General features: G+C 32.8%; 1 long non-coding RNA gene across 1 annotated transcript in view; it reads right to left on the minus strand.

Annotated features, from left to right (window-relative positions):
* Positions 1-5,720: 5,720 nt before the first annotated feature.
* Positions 5,721-8,122, minus strand: part of LOC111088342 — a 40,260-nt gene continuing 37,858 nt past the window's right edge. The window contains exons 2-3 of the long non-coding RNA XR_002612883.1: positions 6,198-6,285; positions 5,721-6,037 (exon numbers count right to left, since the gene is read on the minus strand). This is a non-coding gene — a long non-coding RNA (uncharacterized LOC111088342). The remainder of the gene's footprint in view (positions 6,038-6,197; positions 6,286-8,122) is intronic.

Genomic DNA, 8,122 nt, shown 5'->3' on the forward strand with positions numbered 1-8,122 from the left:
ACAATTTGATACCAAACTTATTGACATTAATTCCTAAAACAGTATTTCAATAACATTTTGAATGAATAACTTGTATCTTGTATAACATTCGAATCGTTTTATTTCTCCAGTGAATCACCAACCTTTTTTTTTCCAAAACTTAATTTTCATCTTTTACTCTTTAAAGAACTCGGTAAAAATTTTTGTGTAGCATTTGTTTCCAGGACAACTGGGATTGACAGATGGTTTCTAAATATAAACACATTTCAAAGATCTTATGATATGGAAAAAAATAATTAATGAAGGAATTTTTTAAATGCCTCGTCATCTAATTAGTGACGCGCATGAATGGATTAACGAGATTTCCATTGTCCCTATCTACTATCTAGCGAAACCACAGCCAACATATTACCATTAGTAACTATGACTCTCTTAAGGTAGTCAAATGCCTCGTCATCTAATTAGTGACGCGCATGAATGGATTAACGAGATTTCCATTGTCCCTATCTACTATCTAGCAAAACCACAGCCAAGGGAACGGGCTTTCGAGATTATTAATACTTTAGAAAAGAACACTGAAGTAAAATAAAGAAATCAACATAAAATATGCAAAGACCATTGCAGATATAAATAAATGTTCAAGGTTTTTGAAGTACTTGTCTCGTTAAATCACTGAACTCAAGCTTTCAGCTCTTTAAAGAAACTTAAGATTGCTTTAAGGTAAGATATTTCAAAACTGACGCCAAACGATTGTGACACGCAAAACATATCTATCGCATAAAGACTTGACCAATCTGACAATCATGTCTGGTAGACAGTGCCTAGATTTCCATATTATCAAAAGGATGTGGATCTGAGAGTCTATGGTTTGCGTCCCGACGTCGTAAAAATGAACTCCGCACTTTGAGATAAAGCAAGAATTATTAGAATGATGGCAAAAATTACTATTAGGTCAGACAAGAGTTGGCGGTGGATTCCGTTGACTAGCTAACTTCCCTTTGATCAGTTCAAAATTAGAGATAGCAGCGTAGATAACCCTTTTATAACTGCAACTTTATCTGAGTTCACAGGATTTATAAGATCACTTTCACATTCTGGGCCCCTGTATGCATGTGCCAGGAAAGTCACACCAGGGTCAGGGGAAAAGAGCATGTCATAGAGGATCAGGCATTATTATTCACTCATTCGTATGAAACCCTAATAATGGTAATAATAGACCTTTTCGATATTTTTCGGTTTCCTAACACGCTTACGAAAAAGCATGAAGTTGTTCGACGCTTGTACTTGTGCTTTGAAACAGATAGAACTAATGTACAACAAGATGTCCTGTATAGTGAATGGATATGGTATACTATCTGTACGAAATAGACTTCCAGTGATCAGGATTGGTATGCTATCTGTACGAAATAGACTTCCAGTGATCAGGATTGGTATGCTATCTGTACGAAATAGACTTCCAGTGATCAGGATTGGTATGCTAGCTGTACGAAATAGACTTCCAGTGATCAGGATTGGTATGCTATCTGTACGAAATATACTTCCAGTGATCAGGATTGGTATGCTATCTGTACGAAATAGACTTCCAGTGATCAGGATTTGTATCTTAGAAACTCGTATAGAGTAAATTTCTACTGAAAACTCTTTCCTTGCATTACCATAGTCAATAAAATACACGTTGTGATACTATTAGTTGTTGAGTAAATTAAACTTCACGGTGTAACAAATGTTATGTGCTCAGAGAACTTATTAGGAATTCCTGGTTGGGTTACGAGAATGTTTCGTCAGCTTGAGATTGCCGGTGAGGTACAAGAAATACGGGTTTTGCTCTGTGTTTCTCGGGTATGACTAGTTTCAAATTGTGACTACACCAGAACATATTACCTATATTTAGCATCCGGTAGGAAGTGACCCTTTAATGTTTTGTTTCGGCTTTAGGATTTATTATGTAAATGAGTGTAAAACACAATAACTGATTTTATTTGCACAGTAAAACCATCAAATTGTATTATTTAACGCGTTTATAGGTAATGTAATAAATATGAAACAAGTAAATCAAGGCCAGATATTTAACAATATGAAACTAAATAATAATATTTTATTTAGAAATATGGTATTTTGAGGCGTAAATAAGAGTCCATAGAGATACGAAATACATACTTTCACTAGTTGATCACACGTTACAACATTTTAAAAATCATTTATTGAATATTCTATAAGATACAAGCGAAAGTAATAATTCCTCAACATCATATCTTCTTAAATCCTAATTAATTTTATTCGAAAAACAGCTTTTATATCTCTCATTTAATTTCCTTCTTTCAACAACAAATTCTACGATCACACAGAAGGTCCCTGTAGAAGTAAAAGTGTTAGAAAACCCAACGTACGGTTCTATCTTGGGGCACGACTTGAAAAGTAACTCGGCCAACTTAGACTTAGGACATAGTAGATCGAGTCAGCTTTTTCGTGACCGCTCTAGAGTAAACCTTTGTCTATTAGAGAACAGCGGGGCAAGCTATGCTAATACCACTTGAAGAAACTCAAGGGTCTGGAATAGCGGAGTCGCTTTATAGGGTATCCCGGAGTGATGCATTGGGCTTCTATAACCATAAACCATTTCCTTGTATCTACACATTAAGAGGGAATATAGGCCCTTTACGACACAATCCACTATTCAATTTTCTAAATGCACTTTTGGTATTCTCGTATGCTCCGAATACACGGGGAGCTTTAACAAAGTTTGTTTCGGCTCACCCCCTCTCGTGACGCAGGGATCCTGGAGTCTTTAGCTTTCAAGTTAACAAATGAGAAGAATGGATTTAAACACGATAATTGACCCTTAGAAAAGTAGGATAATAAGAATAAACCCATTTAAATCAGATGTATTCTCCAATATACAAAAGTTACTATACAGAAAAGATTGCAGCTAACGGTGTGCTTCACGAACGTTCAGTTACATGGCATTTGTGTAGCTGTAATGAGGCCCAGATATATTAATTAGCGGAATAACACTTATAAAAAATAACATTTTTTCTTGATTAAGACAGAATTCGTTTGTTGATAGTAACCGATGGGGACACAGTAATGAAATGACACTACTAAGTACGTAATCTTACTTATAAAGATGATTCATTAAACATATATGTGTGTTAGAGATGGCGGGGTCGTTTAACGTAATTTTTTATATGTAACCGAAATTGTCCTGCAGTGTACATGGGCTACTTTGTTTTAGGATTTTTCCCTGAGAAAGAAGATAAAAACCCTGAAATATGGCACATTTCCACCTTAATCAGTTAAATAATTCAGTTATTATATTCCACAAATTATGACATGCATTCAGCGACTATTGAGGTATAACAGCTTGTTTTCAGGTTTAACTCAAGAGCAGCGGAGGTACTGAAAGAAGTTAAGCAGCTTGTTGTGTAATTTAACTCAAGAGCACCGGAGGTACTGAAAGAAGTTAAACAACTTGTTATCGGATTTAACTCATGAGCACCGGAGGTACTGAAGGAAGTTAATACACCTTGTTATGTGATTTAACTCATGAGCACCGGAGGTACTGAAGGAAGATATACACCTTGTTATGTGATTTAACTCATGAGCACCGGAGGTACTGAAGGAAGTTATACACCTTGTTATGTGATTTAACTCATGAGCACCGGAGGTACTGAAGGAAGATATACACCTTGTTATGTGATTTAACTCATGAGCACAGCGCTCTATTTCAGCCAGAATAGGAACCTCACTCAGAACTATAAACAATATAATGCACACAGATGCAGATGTTTAAAGCGACATGAGAGTAGCGTTCAAACGGTTCCCACAAAGCACATAATCGAATGGCAGACCAACTGTCGAAAGCTGTACAATGGCCGTCTGTCATGTAACAAATGAAAGTGTGTCGTCACATTGGACGAAGCATATGTCTTCTTAAGTGCCTGCAGTACAGTTTTGGCGATTTATATTGGTCTTGCCAGTGATACAATATTTCAAGCGTGGTAGAGTGTATATTTCAACATATTTTCAAAGGTATCAGGGCCTGGTATGGCCTGATGGTTAGGGCGTAAGTCTCGTAATCGTGCTCGCCCTTTCAGTCGTTGGAGCGTTATAACGTGATGGTCAATTCCATTATTCGTTGATAAAGAGTAGTCTGGGAATTGGCGGTGGACTATGTTAACTAGCTGCCGTCTCTCTGGTCCATCACTTCAAAATCAGGAACGGCTAGCGCAGATAGCTCTCGAGTAGTTTTGGATAAAAGTAACAAATATATACTTGTATTAAAACATCTTATCAGATGACAATAAAATCTCACATTCGCATATAAAAAAATGTAATGAAGTTACAGTAAGTAATCCACGAACCATCATAGAGCATACTATAAACTCCGACATAATATTTTAAACTTGAACAACAAACACCATATCGAGACGCAAATATGAAGTTCAATTACCGTATACAATGATATCCAGAACATTTGTTAATATAATCGCTGTTCTGCTGAAAAAAAAACTAGTTCATCACAGAAGTTAACACAACCAGATAACACTGCACAGAACCGCTCTGATACCGTGAACGGTGATAAAACTAGAGATAAAAGTATTAAAATTATTACGGTATTTAAAATAAGCGTAGCTAGCGAAATGATTAACACATTTGTCCATGTAATAAAAATCTGTGATAACACAAACACATTTATGTCCATATATCTCCAAATAGTGGTAATACAAACACGTTTTCATGTGGCAACAGCTAGTGATAATACAAACACCTAGCTCCACATGGTAAAAGGAGCTAGGTGTTTATGTTATCATTACCACTAGCTGTTACCATGTGGAGCTAGGTGTTTATGTTATCATTACCACTAGCACTAGCTGTTACCATGTGGTAATGATAACATAAACACCTAGCTCCACATGCTAACAGCTAGTGGTAATAATAACATAAACACATAGCTCCACATGATAACAGGTAGTGGTAACACAAATACTTAGCTCCACATTTTACCATCTAGTGGTAACACAAATACCTGTCTTACTCCAAAGGACAACAGCTTGTGGTAATACCACCTGGAAGAATGATATAGTATTTTTACCGGTTATTACAGTATGTAGATAAGTGGTTGAGTTTGTATGTGTTGCAATATGAAGATAAGCATTTGAATTCTGTTACCATTTTTTTCAGTTTGGAGATATGCTTTGTATTTTTAAATTATGAGATTTTATGACAAAGTACAATTATGAACAGTTCAGTAAAATTATTATGACAGAGAAATGAGGATATTGTGTGAGTTTATGAGAGGATTTCTGAAGAACACTTCTTATCACATAAGGTTCACTTGTTTTGAGGTTGTCCAAAATCTACAATAATACGAAGTTTCCATAATGAGCTTAATAATGAGCTCAATGCAGATATAACTCTAAGAAAAGGGTTAATAAAAATTCAGAATAGCAAACAGTATAGATAAGCAGGCATAAAAACTTTAAAAAACACGTACATTTAGTTAGGGTAATGCCACATGACAGTGGGTTTAATAAAATGAAATTTTAATGAAAAACAGAGAAGAAAATGACCAGTAGGAAGAACAACGACTAGCCGCAAAGCAAGTCGTCTTGTGAACGTGCATTATATAGACTACGTTAACTTTACAACAAAAAAACCTCATTCACTTTGTATCAAGTGATATCAAAAACATAAAAGAAAATGGAAGATCGTTGAATCGATTTTTTTTTATTCAAGCAGGATTTCATTAGGAAAGGAAGTTCTCCTCATACAGCTGTATTTTTATACTAAATTGTATACCAGACTACTTGGGTCGTGATAGTTTGTTTTCTTCTACTACATTCGTGTCGAATATAATAATCCAAAGATTAGGAGCTGTCGACATTTCTACTTGTACATCCTCCTCCGCTAGAGGCCACCAATGGGCCAAATTAACCCGCGGCACGCCCACTATTCGCCCCACCCTAGATTAAAGGGGCGGGATGTGAGCAGATATTGTTGTGTTTTCTCTTCATTCTTCTGCATTTTGGATAATATATATATTTAATCAAGTTTCCACCTGTGGATATGTATAACAAAAGATTGGAATATTACATTTCAGTTTTATAACAAAAGGTAGAATATTACATTTCAGTTTTATAACAAAAAAGTAGAATATTACATTTCAGTTTTATAACAAAAGAATATTACATTTCAGTTTTATAACAAAAGAATATTACATTTCAGTTTTTTCTCTCCTTTACTAATTTTTTTAACCGGTTTCGTCACTTCACAGGTCACGCTTCAGGATGTAATTTTACAGCGAATCTATAATAAAAACATTCAAATATTATTTTTCAACTAAATATAGATATTCTAAGTTAAATACATATATTTTCCAAATGTACACAGATATAATATAGTCCTTTAATAAATTGCGTATATTAAAATATGCTCAAAAATAAATGAAATTAATTAAAGCTTATTCTCTATACTTTCTTTATATTCCTTTTTAACACCTTATTCTACTGATATTTCTATTATTATTATAAAAATAAATGTATTCCATAATCATTCGTAATTTAATACCTCTTACTTGTTTTATTGTCTTTTTTGTGATTCTTACTAATAATTTATTTTGTGGTTCCAAATTCCTATTGACTTTATACAACCCTACTTCTGCCCTCTTACCACTGTCTATTTAAATTGACGTCAAAATAATTTCTGAAATATTTTTGTTATACATTACATGCCCCAAAAAGAAAAACATGAAAATATGGTTCTTTTAGTATTTTAAGTTTTCTCAAAATACATTCATTAAAATGTTTCCTGGCATATAGTGGCCTATTTTTTGGACGTTTAACATGGAACTTATGTAAATTTATCCTTAATATTAAATCATTGTTCCACCAATATAGATTTCACCACAATTTACACATTCTAAAAAAAAATTACGTTCTTAGAATTACAAGTAAATGAGCTATTATTAAAAATGTTATTTTTTGTTGTTCTTTACCGTTCCTGTAATTTTCATGTAACCTAAGTTACATAAATACCTTTTTCAGAAAAATATCATTCTTTAACTTTATTCAATAATCTATACACATTTTTAGGTTGCCTTCTTGATTAAATAATTTTGTGATTTTTTAATACGTCTTTCAGTTTTTTTTTATCTACTATTTGTTTTAACTGAGTATTAACAAATGAAATCAATACTTATAGCTGGACAATGAGACACAACAAAAGGTATAAAATTCTGTTTAGGATCACTAATCTCTCTGTTTAAATGTTTTTTTTTATTTATTGAAAAAGTTATTCTTAGCAGTTTCAAAACTTCTTAATACAACTTTTTCCGGATAGTGACACTGAACTAAGAATTTTTAGTTTTAGTAATCTGTTAACTCTCGCTTCCTGATTGGAAACCAAACAATACAGTCTACTTGCAATATTTACAGGAACATTAATTTTATATGTTTAGGGTGATTGCTAAATAAATTTACATATTGATGTGAGTTTGTGGGTTTACAAAATATATCAGTTACAATCTCCTTTTCTGACTAAACACTTACCAAAAGGACAAGGCATTATTATTTATTTCAAAGGTAAACTTAATCTCTTTGTTCATGGAATTTAAAATTCTAACTAACTTAGTAATATCTTGAGTATCTTTCCATTTAAAAATATTTTCCAAAATTTTTAAAGGGAACTACAAAATTATCTTCAAACTAATGAGGTGATATATTAAACAACTGTGGTTCGAAAGACCCATAGTCATATTAGCATAAGTTAGAGCAAGTTTTGTTCTTATTGCTGTGCAAAAAATTTGATAAAAAATTTGTTCTTTTTCAGTAACTTAAAAGTAACTAAAAAAATAATAAAGAACAATAATTAAGATATTTTATTAATAACTTATTTGATTGTAATTCCAATAATGTAATACATCTTTTAGAATTTGTAAAATGTGGTAAATTCTATGTTGGTCAAACATATCATCTAATATTAAAGATAAATTTACAAAAGTTCCATGTTAGATGTCCTGATAAAAGCCCACTATATGCCAGCAAATATTTTAATGGATGTAATTTTAGAAATATTTAAATTCTAAAAGATGTATTACATTATTGGAATTACAATCAAATAAGTTATTAATAAAATATCTTAATTA

Source organism: Limulus polyphemus, unplaced genomic scaffold (assembly GCF_000517525.1).
Source record: "Limulus polyphemus unplaced genomic scaffold, Limulus_polyphemus-2.1.2 Scaffold3569, whole genome shotgun sequence".
Taxonomy (NCBI): Eukaryota; Metazoa; Arthropoda; class Merostomata; order Xiphosura; family Limulidae; genus Limulus; species Limulus polyphemus.